At 46.7% G+C, this 15,363-nt stretch overlaps 1 protein-coding gene across 2 annotated transcripts in view; it reads left to right on the forward strand.

Moving 5' to 3' along the window:
- Positions 1 to 400: 400 nt before the first annotated feature.
- Positions 401 to 15,363, forward strand: part of Lypd6b (LY6/PLAUR domain containing 6B) — a 176,204-nt gene continuing 161,241 nt past the window's right edge. Inside the window, exon 1 of one of the 2 annotated variants that reach the window (XM_052725398.1) lies at positions 401 to 3,023. The gene's annotated coding sequence lies outside the window, so the exon portion shown is untranslated. The remainder of the gene's footprint in view (positions 3,024 to 15,363) is intronic. The other variant, XM_052725395.1, reaches the window with a different exon arrangement.

Raw genomic sequence — 15,363 nt, forward strand, 5'->3', positions numbered from 1 at the left:
GGCTCCATTTCCTGAGCCTGATGCAAATGGACCGCTCCAACATTTCCCAGGCTTTATTTCACCCACCCTCACAGCAGCACCAGAACTCCAGGTTTCACAAACTACTTTTCAGCAACGTTCCTGCAAAAATCTTGTCAAGTTTTGGGGCTTCACCTTGTTCACGCGGAAGAAATAGCCCATCAAGAACCATGTGGACTGGAGAGATGGCTCAGGGGTTAAGAGCACTGGTTGTTCTTCCAGAAGTCCTGAGTTCAATTCTCAGCAACCACATGACCGCTCACAACCATCTATAATGGGATCTGATGCCCTCTTCTGGGGTGCAGGTGTACATGCAGACACAGCACTCATACATAAAATATATAAATAATTAAACATTTTTAAAATGTTTTTTTTTTTTTTAAATAAAGAAACATGCTGAACTTGTCCTAGTGCTGAGAATAAGTGACTGAGTACTCTTCCCTAAATGGGACTTCTTCTTCAATACCCTCCTCCCTGGCTCAGGGAATAATGGAGAGAATGTAAGAGCCAGATGATGGAGAAGGGCATTGTGAAATGCAGACTTCTGGCCTTGATGATGGAGAAGGGCGCTGTGAAATGCAGACTTCTGGCCTCGACGTAGCTATTGCTCTCATGAACTCTTACAAGCTGTGGTTCCCTGCACACACCCTACACAAGGTTAATACAGCCAACACAGGTAGGGGAGGTGCTCTCCCAGCCCCACTCCCTCCTGAGGAGCTCTTGGCAATTGACGGCAGCCGGGGGAGGACAATTATTCTTTTGTTTTTGAATGTGTGGCCACTGGTAGATTTCCCATGCTTCAGTGAGTAACCCCATCCCCATCCACATATGGGCAACACTAACTGGATTTAGTGGGTCATCCAAAAGAAAAAAGGAAGAGGAAGAAAAGAAAAGAAAACATGAAATCGGGAAGGGACTGTGTTGGGGGAGAACTTGGGGGAATGGGTGAATATGATAGTGTTTCGTTGTAGACATGTATAAAAGCCTCGATAATAATGAAAAATTATTATATATATGTATATGTATGTATATCATCCTAACCAAACAAAAAAGAAACATGCTGCAGGTAGGGAGAGGAAGGGGAGGGGGAAGGGAAGTGGGGAAGGGAAAGGAAGGTTCTGGGGTAGAATTGTGTTTTCTGGAAGGTTTTCAGCCTTTCCGGGTGGCATCACTCCCAAGGCTGTCCAAGCCATGATCACACACACACCAGAGGATCTTAAATCACACGCTCCACTGACAGAAACCCAAACATAAAGAGGGTTGGGCCTGCTTCTCCTGGGTGGGACCTGGAGCGGCTCCTTTGTTCAGCCCCAGCTGCTGGCGCAAGTGACTGACCCATAGGGCAGGCCCTGCCGTGGCTCCGCCCTGGGACACCAGCCTCCGTATCTGCCATGGGGGAAAAGCAGCTGTGGCTGGGCACACCTAGGTGGGGCATCCTCTGTAACTTTTTTTATTTTTCCAGGATGGCCTGTCTAGTGTAACCAGGCTGCCCAGGTAGCACCAGATCTTAAATACTCCCTTGTGTAGGATCCACTGATGAAAGAGGGGCCCAGGCCTTGGCAGTGTTGAGCCTGTAGTCAGGGGAAGGGATGGAGCAGTCCACTTAGCCTTGATATCACCTTGGCAGGGCACCTTCCGTTTTTGCCTTGGAAGTTTCGAATGCAGTCATGGAATGACCCTGAAATAGTTACAAGAAGGATGGGCCCTGTGCATCTTTAAAGCTGAGCAGGGTATCCATCTATAAGGCTTGGAGTAGATGTCTCTGTGACTCCATAAATGAAGCCAATGTGGGACTAGCTGCACTGCACAGACCTTAAGTGTGTGTTAAGGTCATCTATCTGTTAAATGGAAAACTTTAAAAAATGTTTCACTCTTTTAGAATCTGTCAGGGACCTCGGTAAATGCCGTTGGCTTAGGTGCCCCTTGACCGGCAGAGCCCCATGGGTCTCTAGAGGCCACATCCATGCCTAGTTTCTACAGATCGGCCTCCAGCCAACTTTGCCTAGTAGCAGGCCCCGCCAAGCACCTGAGGGTTCCAGGCCACTCTGCTGTCCTTGGAGATACAGGCCTGGACCTCAGACCACCTCCTGGGTCGGTTCCCACTGGTGAAGTCAGACAGGTTATTCTGTTCTGCGAGTCCCTCTGCCTGCGACCCCTTCCTAAGTTAGAGAGTTGCCTGAACACTTACACAGTTATCCTGAGAGTGTAGGCCTCCTACAAACTGGTTGGAAGTGTTGGGAAGGAAAGGGATACAGCCAGTGGCCTGCAAGCCAGGAAGCTTGCTTTCAAATGATAACACAGAGTAAGACAGGGGCCAGCCTGGCCTGGGGACCATATCTCCGGCATTCTGCTTTCAACAGAGCCCCGGGCTGCTCTGGGTTTGTACAAGGCTTTGGAGATTCAGCAGAAGAGAAGCAAGGTTGGATTTACTATCCAGAGCTGGGGAGGACATCGCAGTCGGGATTTTTCTGAGTTATAGCATAATGCATTCTTTCAAAAGAGGACGAGACATCGTTTGAGGGATGGGTGAGGCATGAGAAGGGTAGGATCGAAGGATCTAAAAGACCTGAGTTCTGTCTCTGAAGTAAGTTGCATTCCTGGCTTCACCGTTTTCACCCCTGAGGGACTCGCACCCCACTCTGTGAGGACGGCAGTATCCCTCTCGTCTGGCTGCTCCGCGCGGGTCTATGCGTTTCTCCCAACCGGCCAGGCTAGGTGGGAACAGCTCTTCTGCTCGGGTGCATTAAGCGACCTACCCGCGTTCGCTGGGCTTCGTGCCACCCGGCGCAGGATCCAGGCGGCGTCCCCACGCGGGCACCCCCCCTCCCCGCGGGAGGCTCTCACCTGTCTGCCCGCCCCTCCCGGTCGCCCCAGGTGGCTCGGGGTTGGGAGGAGCCGCGCCCCGCCCCGCGCGGTCCCAGCCAACGCCAGCCCCGGGCGGGTGCCGCGAGCCCAGGCGGGGAGCCGAGCGAGGCGCCGGGAGTCCGCGGGCCGCGACCGCGTAGGTGAGCCGGGCGGGCTCTGCGGGGTGGCCGCGTGCGGGGCTGCAGAGCCGGGGCTGGGAGGGGCGAGCGGCTGCGGCGGGCGCTGCGCTAAGACCCGCGGAACCCAACGCGGGACTCTCCCAGCCGCAGGGGAGCGCAGGGGAGCGCAGCTGCCCACATCTGGACGCGCCGGGCTGAGCTGCCCGGGTCTCCCGGTGACTCGGTGACTCCGCGGCGGCCGGAGGCCACGGCTGGGGCTGGGGCCGGACTGCACCGCCAAGTGTGAGCCAGCTCCTGCCCTTCCCTCTGCGGCGCTTCATCCCCGCCCTCGGGAGCCGCCGCTCCCCCTGCCTGGCGCTTTACTTTGACTGTGAAATCACTAACCAACACATTGGTTAGTTCCCTAGGCTTCGGTAAAGCCGGGTTGAAGGGGCTGCCCTTATTCCAGGGGGGCAGACGTACTAAGTCCGCACGGGTCTGTGTGCCCTGGGGTGTTGTGGGGTGAAGGGGTGCTGCCCACCTCCCGGTGCCTGGTGATCAGAGTGATGAAGTGGGAAGAGTAGTCCGGAGTGGTGTTTAAATTTCAGTTCACTTACTAGCTCTGTGACCTTGAGCAAGCTCTTTAACTTTGAGCCTGTTCCCTCAAAGATAAAATAGGCACTATAATCATAAGATGGCCTTAAATTATTTGACGCCCGTGAGGTGTCTAGCATGCTTGAGGGGTTTTCCTCCATGTTTATCCTTCAGGTATTAACACATTCGACACTTCATGTCTTTAGAGATCCCAGCATCTTTCTGAACAGAAGACATCCAGAGGAAAAGTGATAGTCCCTGTGTGCCTGGGAAGGGTGGGCACCATCCTGACTATTTGATGGTGGCAGTGGCAGCGGCAGGGGATGAAGGTGGGGCTGTTCTAACTGCCAAGATCAAGAGCGTCAGTGCACATGTCCCCCTTGTAGAAGGATATAATCATCCCGCTCCTGCCATTGGGAACTGTCAGAATTCGTTTCTTAGGATTCGGGTTTGGTGACTTGAAAGCTGCCTTGTGCAATGTAGGAACTGACTGGGTCCTTCAAATGAAAAGTTGGAGGATAGAGAAATATTGCCACTCTGTGAGCTCCCAGGACAAGTGCTCTCTTCAGGGGGCATCTCAGTTCTTTCCCCCACGAGGCTGACATGTTCTTTGGAATGCGATGGTCAATAGAGCTGGCACCTCATCTTCAGGCCTATCTTTGAAGGAAATGAGAGGAGTCGGAGGGGAGGGGAAGAGGAGAGAGGGAGGGAGAGATAGGCACTCTACCCTTCAGCAGACCTTCATGGTGCACTGGACCACAGTCAGTCCAAGCCATCTCAGCAGATAGGGTATGGATTTCCATAACCGGAGTAGACCTGTATCAGCCAGATGCCACCAACACCACGGAGGATTAGCTCAGCTTCTGGGATAGACTGCCCCGTCTCAAGTGTAGGCTATTTGGAGGCCTGTTCTCAAGAAGTAGGTTCATTTCTGGGTAGCCAAAAATAGGACTGTGTGTTGCACTGTGTCGATGTTTCCTTGAGGACACCTCAAGGAGGCCTTGCTTATACGTGTGGACAGCCTAGGTGCCAGCCTGTCAGGGCCAGGGCTGGAATTTCCAGCTTTCAGTCCCTGCTTTATTCATTCAATCATTCCTCATTTAGTCAATTCCCAGCACGTGCCAGAGCCTCTGTGAAGAGTGAGGGTGGATGCTTTGAGGAAAGGTGTATGTGCAGATAACATGTTGTCTCGCTGGGGACGTTGTGAAGTCCTCCCAAGGAAAGCGTAGTTTAGCTCTAAATTGAAAATGAACAGGCTTTGGAGCAGAAGGTGTGGAGGTACTGTCCTGGTCACAGGGTAGGGCACACTTTAATATATGCTGCGTTAGTTAGGTCACATTATTGTTCCCCTCAGGATGTCTGAGTGCGGGGAAGGGACAGTTTACAGCGCTAGGTGCCTTCTAGAAATTTCTCTAAGTTTTCTCTGACTTCCACGGGGGCCAGAGATCCTATCGCCTTCCTTGACATAATAGTATCCACAGCAGAGAGGACAGGGCTTCCTCCTCAGTCTTCTTTTAGATAAGAACATTAAATTTTCCTTACAGTTCTTGTCATTGGCCATGTGACATTGGCTGGCATGGGCAGCCTACCCCTAGAGCAGTCCTTAGCAGCAGAGCTGAGGCTGTGCTTGGTTTTGCCAGAAATTCTTCTGAGCTGGGGTAGGGCTCCTCTCCCCCGGGCTCTGTGTCTAATACGATCAGAAGTCTGCATGCGAGGGCCAAGGCAAGGGTGGGCACCCAGTCATAGCTCCTGAAAATCTAGAGTTCAGGCCAGGAGGAAAAGTGGAGGATGTGGCCGGGGACAGGAAAGGAGCTGAGCATAGCATTATTAGGAAAGGCAGGGACACCCTGGGTTGGACCCCTATGGTGTCTGTCATGCAGAGTCATAGGCCCATTTGTCAGACAACTCACACAGGAAACCCGAAAAAGGCTTTGTAAGCTCTCGCCATGCCCCTTCGTATGAGTGACAGTTTTCTATGTATCGCTGTCATTTAGTGAGAGATAATGGCTCACTCTTTTGGAGGAGTTCCAGGAGGGGCCATGCATAGCTAAAATCTCACGGATGACTATGGTCTTCCCCTAGCGATCCACCCTAGCCCAGGGCCTCCTCAGTTCTCCTGAGAGCACTCCCTTGCTCAAAGCCATGGCTCAGTTTCAGCATTGTTACCTGCCTTCAAACTAACAGGCCACAGCTTGGTGAACACGCGGCGAGTGATAGATCCGGGATTAGGAAGCAGGCTTCCTTGTCCTGGATTCAGTGTGTGACCTTTAGGGATAGTGTTCAGTGCTGCTTGGAAGTCACGTGTGTTGTCCGTTTTCACCGAAGTGCTAGGTGACTGATGCTTCTTGTTTCCACCGGACATGGTGGGTATCAATGGACATTTGGTGTTCGGCTGCAGAACCTGGACAATGGAGCTTCTTCCCACAATCCCCTCTCCTCAGTACCTAGTTAATCCAGAAGCTGCGGGAAGAATGAGTGCTCACTAATCCTGGAGAAAGGAGGTGGGGAGGGCCAGCTCATTCAGCTATGTTTGTTAGGATCACTGTGCAAATGTGGAGGGAAGTGACCACGATCGAAGCCTCAGGCAGTATTCACCCCACAAAGCACCTACTGTGCGCCACACACAGTTTAAAGTGTGGCGAATCCAAAATCCTTAAAGATGAGAATGGTGTTGTTCTCACGGAGCTTACAGTCCCCCAGAAGGAGACATACCTCTGTTTTAGCTAACATTTTGGATGCTGAGCAGTGAGGTATTGAGAAGGGAGTTAGTCAGGTTAAGAGTGTTACTGGAACGCCTGGTCACAATCCTGGAAGTCTTATTTCTGGCACAGAATTGTGGCCTGAGTAGGTATGGTTTGGGGCAAAAAAGGACAAATGTCCACCTAGAGGTCAGTGAAATATCAAATTACTTAGAGTATTTTATTTTTCTTTTAATGTGCACATGTGTTTTTATGCAGGTGGTCGTGTGTGTGTGTGTGTGTGTGTGTGTGTGTGTGTGTGTGTGTGTGTGTGCTCACGTGCACACGTGCCACAAGAGGACAGGCTCAGGAGCCACACTTTGTTTGTGAGACATAGTTCCATCTTGTTTGTTTGAGACAGGGTCTTGCTGGCCTCGGCTTGCTAGTTTGGCTGGGTGGTGAGCCCTAGGGACCTGCCTGCCTCTACCTCCCCAACACTGGGATTATAAGTTCAACCACTGCACCTGGCTTTTTTATGTGGGTTCTGGGAGCTGCACCCAGACTCTCATGCCCGAGTGGCAAGCACTTGCCTGACTGAGTCATCTCCACAACCCCTGGCTTTTTCCTTTTTCAACTGAATTTCTTTCTTTGTTATATCTTACTTTGTTCCTATAGGGACTTGCAAAACAGTACCAGGTGATGAGAAATGAGTGAAGAAATATGAGCAAAGGGCAAACAGGGCCATTCCTTTCATCATTTTGCTCCAGAATTGTTTAGTTTGGGTGGTAGAGAAAGAGGAAGTATGGTTACATTACAAATGTGCTCATTCATGCTCAGGCTCATTATTTGAATAGTGAGAAAATAAAATTTGAAGCCTTAGACAATTATAATCTTTTTCTGCATTTTAAAGAACCATTCTTATCACATAGGAAAACTAGTCCCTTTCCTAAGAATTTATCTCATGAGTTCAAAGTCTTAACAATGCTCCCATTTTCATTTATACATTTCATACATTCATGTTTTACATTTAGGTCTATGATTAAACTTGAGTTTTGAGTAAGGTGTGAAAATGGGTCAAAGACTTTTTGGGCATGTGTAAGCCCAAGTATTTTAGCACAAGTTGTGAAAAGGACCAACATTTCCCAACTGAATTTCTTTGGATATTTAAAGGAAAATCAGCCAGGGGCCAGCAAGATGGCTCTGTGCATAAGGACACTTGCTGCCAAGCTGGACAGCCTGAACTTGATTCCTGGGACCCTCATGGGGGAAAGAGAGAACTGGCTTCAGCAGGTTGTTCTTAGACCTTCAGATAGATAGAGAGATAGATAGATGATGGATGGATGGATGGATAGATAGATAGATAATAGATGATAGGGATGATAGATGTAATGATTAAAATATATTTTATTTTTATCTAATTTTAAATATTAAATACTTTAAATAAAACATGTCATAAATATAACGATTCATTGACTCTGGAGCCCTTGTTGTATTCTGCTGATCTAACATCATACTCTCTGGACTGGATTGCTTTGGGACCTTTGGAAAGTGGGTAATCTTGTTGACTAGTGTTCTTTTTCACTAATGACATGGCTTCGTTAGTTCCTTTCTATGTGATAGTAGGATCAGCTTGTCAATATCTACAAAAGTTCCCTGGGGTTACAGGTAATCTGTAAATTGATTGACATGTTAAAATATTTGAGCCTTGCAATCTATAAATATGGCATCTATATATCTCTGTGTCTCTCTGTATCTCTCTGTCTCTCTCTCTTTCTCTCTCTCTAGTAATTTGTCTTTGGTTTCGATCATTGGATTTTTTTGGTATATTTTAGAAAAAGTAGTTTTGTACATAAGGTTTTGCTATGTATTTAATTTTGGGGTTTTCAGTCACCATATAGAAATGTTGATTTTGGTATATTGAATTTGTATCCAGTGAACTTGCAGAAATTGCTTCTTGTGTATTGTAGCAGATTTGTTGGTGGATTCATTCAGATGTTTTACAAAGAGAATCACATGCTCTGTGAATAGCAGTCGTTTTCTTTTCCAATCCAGGTGTCTTTCTGGCTTCGCTGTTCTGGCTAAGAAGTCTACTACGTTTGGGTGTGGTGAGAGCAAGCTCCTTAGCTTTGTTTCTGTCCCAGGGAGGAAACAACCAGTTCAACTTTAATCTTTCAAACTAAAGCAGGCCGGTGTTGGACTTGCAGGTTATGCTGACTCTTGTTTTAGACATTCACTTATCTGCGTTAGCAATTAAAAATAGATACATTCTTCCCAGTCGGCAGCCTGTTTGTCACTGAAGTCGTTTAAAAACGTCCCTTTACTGCTTGTTTTGTTTCCAGGCCTCTTGATGAGAAGTTTTCCTCCTCTGTTCCTTTGTAGTTAGCACTGAATTTTCTCTCCTTGCATCTAAGATTTTCTTTCTGTTTTAGCCTTCAAGTTTTTGGCTCTGGTGTGGGGGGATGCTCAAGACTGCCGTATGCAGGCACATGCTTGCTAGTTATCTAGCTCGGCTTTCTTAAACTTCTTGGATTTGTGGTTTGTAGCTTTCATTCATTTTGGAAAAGTCACAGCAGCTTTATTTTTTTCCTTTATTCCCCCCGCCCCCTTCTGAAATTTCAATTATAGCTAGGCTACAGTTTTTGGTTTAGCTTTCTATCTTGGCCACTGTGGTCTGTTTCCTTTGTTCACTGCTTGCTCTTCTTGTTTTAGTTTGGGTGATTTCTATTCACTTGTTTTTAAGTTCGCTATTATTATTATTATTTCTTAACTTGGCTGTGTGAACTCTAAGAGAATCCCTGTTGAGAGCATTTTTTCACAATAGATTTTTTTTTATGGTCCCCCCCCCCCCCGTTGTTCCTCTTAAAATAACCCATTTCCCCCAAATGGATAAATGATCGTGTTGTCTACTCATTCCACTAGAGTCTTTCATAAATATGATTGTTTTCCATTCTCTCCCTGATAGCTTCAATGTCTACATGACATCTGTTTCACTTCTGTGGATTGCTTTATGGCTTTCAGCGCGGTTTTTCCTTGCTCGTCAGATGCCCTGCAATTCTTCTGTTGTTGAGAACTAGACATTGGTAGGACATTGGAGAAGGAGGTAATTCTTCTGCCTGGACCTGGGCATGCCTCCCCACTGCTGTGTTTTATTCTGTGTGAGGACCCGAGCAGTCTAGCTTGTAGTTACAGGATCTGAGGCACTTCCATGCCCCTGACTCTGCGTTCCTCTACCAAGGCCTTGTGTTTGGGGTTGGGCTTCTTCAGTGACTGTTCCCCTCAGGTCTCCTTTTTGTGTGGGGCCTCGGAGAGGTCTGTCTCCACGTGCTCCCAGCTCTTCCCTTGAATTCCTTTGTATCTGTTTCTTGAGGCTTGCAGGTGCATCTGCCCAGGTAAACAAATGCTCACTTCTTATTGCCCCACGGGTAACACTTCTCCTTGGATTGGGCTAGTCTGCTCTCTGTCAGTTGTTCACTGGATTTGTTTAGGCTATGAACTTGAAGCTTGTGTGACCTTTTGTTTGGCATAAGCATGAGACTGATGTCCCCTGCAGCTCTGTTTATCTTGAGCAGAAATCAAAAAACCCCAGTTTTGTGTTTTAAGCTGTTTTTCTTTAGTGATCTTCATGGAAAATCTTGGCATTGGTTCTCTTTTCTCAGCGTTCTATAAAAACCCTGTACATCGTACATCTTACACATTTAAAAAACATGAAACCAGTGGGTCTCCCTTGGGAAGCGTTAAGTGTCGGGCCCCAGAGTCCTAGAAGATATCCTTTGTGATCTAGTCCTAAGTATGTTTTTAATATTCCTTGAGTGATTCTGGCATTCATCTAGGCTGAGAAATCGTCACCTAAATATTACATGTTGTTCCCCCTTTCGTGGGGGTGGTATTTTGATATAAATGGCCAAACTTCAGGCTGTGTAGATCCACCCCATGGGATTGTTTTCCTCATCTCATAGTGCCTCTGTGGTAGGAGCTGCCTGTGATCTAGGATGATGCTTTTACAGAATGGGCGGGGGGGGGGGGGGGGCGGAACTTAAGAGGTCTCCTCCGGCTTTCTGATGCTTGCATGAGTACCCTTCAGGACAATCAGTGGCTTGGGTGCTGCATAAAGTTTTTCGGGGGCTGTACCATTCTCTGCCTCACAAACTATTTGAAAGAAATCAATGATCTTGTGCCTATGTAAGTATACACGCACACACACACACACACACACACACACACACACACACACACACACACTTGTGCATAAACACACATGCCCATGGCAAGCATTCTGTGAAACAGTGCTTACTCTCCTTATGTGTCCCGAACTCTTGAATTCATTTTACACTGCACAAATACGTTGCTTCTTGCAGAATGAAAAATACCTGTCCAGCCCAGTTCTCACCAAACAAGCTATTGAAGTGTTCAGAACAGTCCCCCTGCTGCCTCAAAGCACTCTTGGGTTTGGTATAGGTGGTTCTTCCAGCATTGTTTTGAGATTCCTCCCTATCCTGGCCAGTTTAATGTACCAGGCACTGTGGGAAGTGCTGAGTGAGATGGCCAGTCACATGTCATAGCTGGGCCCGTGTGAGAATTCATGATTATGCATGATGAGCGTCAACGGGTCATCAGTAGGTGAGTTCTCTTAGAGGTCACATATATAAGAAAGTGCATGCTCTTGGGCAGGAGACAGCCCATTAGGGGCTTGAAGGTATATATGGGACATATGGAGAAGAGGGTACTTGGAATAGAGGGGATATGACAGAGGAGAGAGCTGCTTTAGAAATATCCAAGCTTTGTCATCCTAGGTACTTGGAGTAGAGAGGACATGAGAGAGGAGAGAGCTGCTTTAGAAGTATCCAAGCTTTGTCATCCTAGGACTTGGAGCTGTGGGGTCTGAGTGAAGACGGAGGTTAGGTTGAAAGGGGAAATCTAATTTAGACTGCTCCTGTAATCACAGAAGGCAATGGACTTGACTCCCCTCATTCCTCCATCCCACCATGTGTGATCCTTTAGGTACCCTGACTCAGACAAGGGTAGTTTGTTGGTTGCTTGTAAGGGTGATACTCAACATACTGGGGGCCACGTCAGGGCTGGGTGCTCTAGCCTTTGAAGCTCTTGTGACATTTGTCCAGTGAACAACCCTAGCCCCTGGCCTAATTTTGTTTGCTCTCTGCAGTCAGGGGGCCCTTCAGCAGATGCATTGCTAAGAGAACTTGTTCTCAGAGCACATCACATAATGACCCTTAATGACCTATCTCACTGGTGAGGTCGACCAAGAGTTCTTATTCACAGTGAAAAGCACCAACACCACAGGATTGTGTAAAAGCCGGATGCTCCTAGATGGATGTTGAAAACATGGCATCATGCTGGGCCTGTGTGCTAGAAAACAGGGATGGGTGCTGTGGGATGGTCTTTTTGTCAAGTGTGTTGCTAATTAGTCAATAATTAAAACACTGATTGGCCATTGGCTAGGCAGGAAGTGTAGGCGGGACAAGGAGGAGAATAAAGCTGGGAAGTGGAAGGCTGAGTCAGAGAGAGACTGCCAGCCGCCACTATGAGAAACAGAATGTGACGATACCGGTAAGCCACGAGCCATGTGGCAAGGTATAGATTTATAAAAATGGATTAATTTAAGCTGAAAGAACAGTTAGCAAGAAGCCTGCCATGGCCATACAGTTTGAAACCAATACAAGTCTCTGTGTTTACTTGGTTGGGTCTGATAGGCTGTGGGACTGGCAGGTGAGAGAGATTTGCCCTGACTGTGGGCCAGGCAGGAAAACTCTAGCAACAAATGGCGCCCAACGTGGTGGCAAGAGTTTCCACCTAAAAACCTGAGGAAAGATTCTAAAATGGAGCTAAAAACAGTTCCTAATTGTCTCTCTCAAATGAGCGGCAGCTGCTGGTTTGAGCTACTGGTGGGTTCCTAGCGTGCGTGCTCGACCTGCCTATGGTGGGAATGAGGCCTTTGCAAGTGGCACTTTGAGCTGCATGGTGGATTTAGCCTTTGCTGGTGCAGAGCAAAAGGGGAGGTTTCTGGGCTACACGCTGCTTGGCTAAAAGCATAGACCCACGATGGCTCCCAGAGCTGGCGGTAAACCACGGCCATGTTGGGAAGCTGAGGTGGGTGGATCCAGCAGCCACAGCTGCTGCAGTTTAAGGCAATAGATTTACAATAAGACAGATTCAGATGTAATAGTTTACAATGTGTGTAAAAGATACGTAGGCTTGAAAGAGACAAAAAAGATGATATATAGAGTTATAGAAACAAATACATAGTTTTAAAAAATAAAGTCTTTAAAGAGACAGTAAAGGTAGTATAAAAAATAAGCCACGTAAAAATGGATATTACACAGAGAATCTGCATTGTCTTGTCTTTGGGACTTTTAACTGCAGAAAAACATTTCATTGTAAAAGCTGTTGAGTTACGCCAAAATGTATATTTTAAAGGTATCTTGACTTCAAAATTTGAATATAAGGATATGTTACTTTGGAAAGGAGACTCTGCTTTTGTTTCCACAGAAAGCCAGAGGCTATGGATTTGTTCAAGATTAAGATACATCAGGTTTGACCAGCCAAGACCCCCTGAAAGGTGACACCATGGCCCAGATGATCCAACATCCAGAATGGTTTCAAGGCATCTGGCTCAGATGATACAGCCTCATGGACTATTCCATAATCCTAAAATTTTCTTTGTTTCCCCATAAGATACAGCGCCCCCCTCCAGCAGGAAGTAGTAAGAGAAGCTACGCCCAAATTCCCAAATTATATGTAATTTTACTTTGTTAAGGTTAAAACCTTCCTTTTTGAAAAAAAAAAAGGGGGAAGTGCTGTGGGATGGTCTTTTTGTCAAGTGTGTTGCTAATTAGTCAATAATTAAAACACTGATTGGCCATTGGCTAGGCAGGAAGTGTAGGCGGGACAAGGAGGAGAATAAAGCTGGGAAGTGGAAGGCTGAGTCAGAGAGAGACTGCCAGCCGCCACTATGAGAAACAGAATGTGAAGATACCGGTAAGCCACGAGCCATGTGGCAAGGTATAGATTTATAAAAATGGATTAATTTAAGCTGAAAGAACAGTTAGCAAGAAGCCTGCCATGGCCATACAGTTTGAAACCAATACAAGTCTCTGTGTTTACTTGGTTGGGTCTGATAGGCTGTGGGACTGGCAGGTGAGAGAGATTTGCCCTGACTGTGGGCCAGGCAGGAAAACTCTAGCAACAGATGGGTGCACTCTACAGAGGAGGCAGTGTATGTTGTTAGCTCCTTAGCACAGTTGGGAGTCAGGTCTTCGTCAGCTGCCGGAAGAATTAGAACAAGGTGAAGGTTATGAGGGACCCGTTGCTGTGCCTACATAGGGTGGCTGTTAGTGCAACATAGGAGCAGACAGCGTCAGTTCTTCCTAGAATCTAGTGCCAGATGACTAACTGATAAAACAATGGGAAGCTATGGAATTCTTTGTATTCATTTTTGCCTTGGCAGCTAGGAAGCTTGGAGCTACATGTAAAAATAATTATAGTGATAATTTTATTTTAAGTGATAAGTATAAATATTCTTGTCTTACTATGATTTTGCCTTTTTTAAAAAACATTTTTTATTTTTTATTACCGTAATGATATGTGTTCATTATTAAAAACAGGACTTAACAATTTCTAATCCCAACTGCATGTTTTCCTTCACACAGTCCTGACTTTCGTCTTCATCATAGTATTTATAATTATCATTCTAAGCATATATGTGTATATGTCTCTCTCTATATATATATATCATAAAAATGAAATTCGACCTTTCATACTGTGTTAAAACTCACTTTTAAGCTTAACACTTAATGAACATTTCTGGTGCCGTGGAATCTTTCCTCCTGCATTGTCCTTGGCTGATGGTCCGTGTCATCGTGAGGATGGATCAAGTTGCTCTCAAAGCTTCAGTTCGTCTTTTGGCTGTTATAAACAGCTCTGCCAGGTGCATTCTTATAGTCAAATCTCTGAATGCACCCACCATTATTCTCTTGGAATAAGTTGCTGAAAGTGTCATAATTGCACAAAGAGAAGGTTTTTTAAAGGCTTTGGATACATATCTCCACATTGTCTTTCAGAAGGCATGAACTCCTCTATCTTGCTGCCTAGTTTGAGAAGCCTCAATCTCAAGCCTCCTCTGTAACAGGCAGGAAAACTCTAGCTACAGGCTGCTGTAAATCTGGGCAAAAGAGAACAGACGCCTCCACATCATCACTCTCGTAATCCATCAGAGTGTGTGATAACTGGAGAGGGCTTCGTGACAGAAGCTGCTGAACTCGGAGCAAGTAGACTGGTGTTCTTGCCTGAACGGGGGATGCCCTCTCTTCCCCCACCTCTCTAGCCTGGGGTGCTGAGGTGCAGCCTGGGTGAGGGAGATTGTAGGTCCTGCTCCTACTGCTGCCAGGACCACAGGGAACCTCAATGAGAGTGAGTGGGTGACTCCTGGGTCACCTTCAATTTTCATTTGCTTCTTTGTTTTTAAGATGTGTTTTATTGCTGGGCAGTGTTGGTGCACGCCTTTAATCCCAGCACTCAGGAGGCAGAGGCAGGCAGATCTCTGTGAGTTCGAGGCCAGCCTGGGCTTCAGAGTGAGATCCAGGAAAGGCGCCAAAGCTACACAGAGAAACCATGTCTCAAAAAACCAAAAAAAAAAAAAAAAAAAAAAAGAAAGAAAAAAAGAAAAAAAATGTGTTTTCTTGTTTATTTGTGTGTGAACACGCATGTGTGCATGTGTATATGTACAAGAATATTATTTCAAGTTACTTTTGTTTATGCTGTGGAACATTTGTTTAATGATGCAAAGATGTGTTTGATGAACTAAAATTCACCTGCCATCAGGAGGCTGAGTCAGCAAGTAGCCGACAGGAAGTGGTAGGGAGGAGCCAGGTGAGAAAGGGTTTATAAGGAGGGTGAGGAGACGCACAGGGGCTTTTTGGAGGATGAGAGCAAGGAGAGGAGGGGAGCTATTTGCTATTCAGTCTCTCTGAAGAGCAGAATTCCACCTTAACCTTCGAATTTTGAGTTCTTTAGAGGGACAGAGGTTTAGTTAAGTTCCCTTTGTGGTCTTGCAAGAGTTGGAGCCAGAGGGAACAGATTTTCTTCCAGCTGTGCAG

The sequence above is a fragment of the Peromyscus californicus genome, unplaced genomic scaffold, assembly GCF_007827085.1.
Source record: "Peromyscus californicus insignis strain IS unplaced genomic scaffold, ASM782708v3 Scaffold_7__1_contigs__length_154581171, whole genome shotgun sequence".
In the NCBI taxonomy this organism is placed as follows: domain Eukaryota; kingdom Metazoa; phylum Chordata; class Mammalia; order Rodentia; family Cricetidae; genus Peromyscus; species Peromyscus californicus.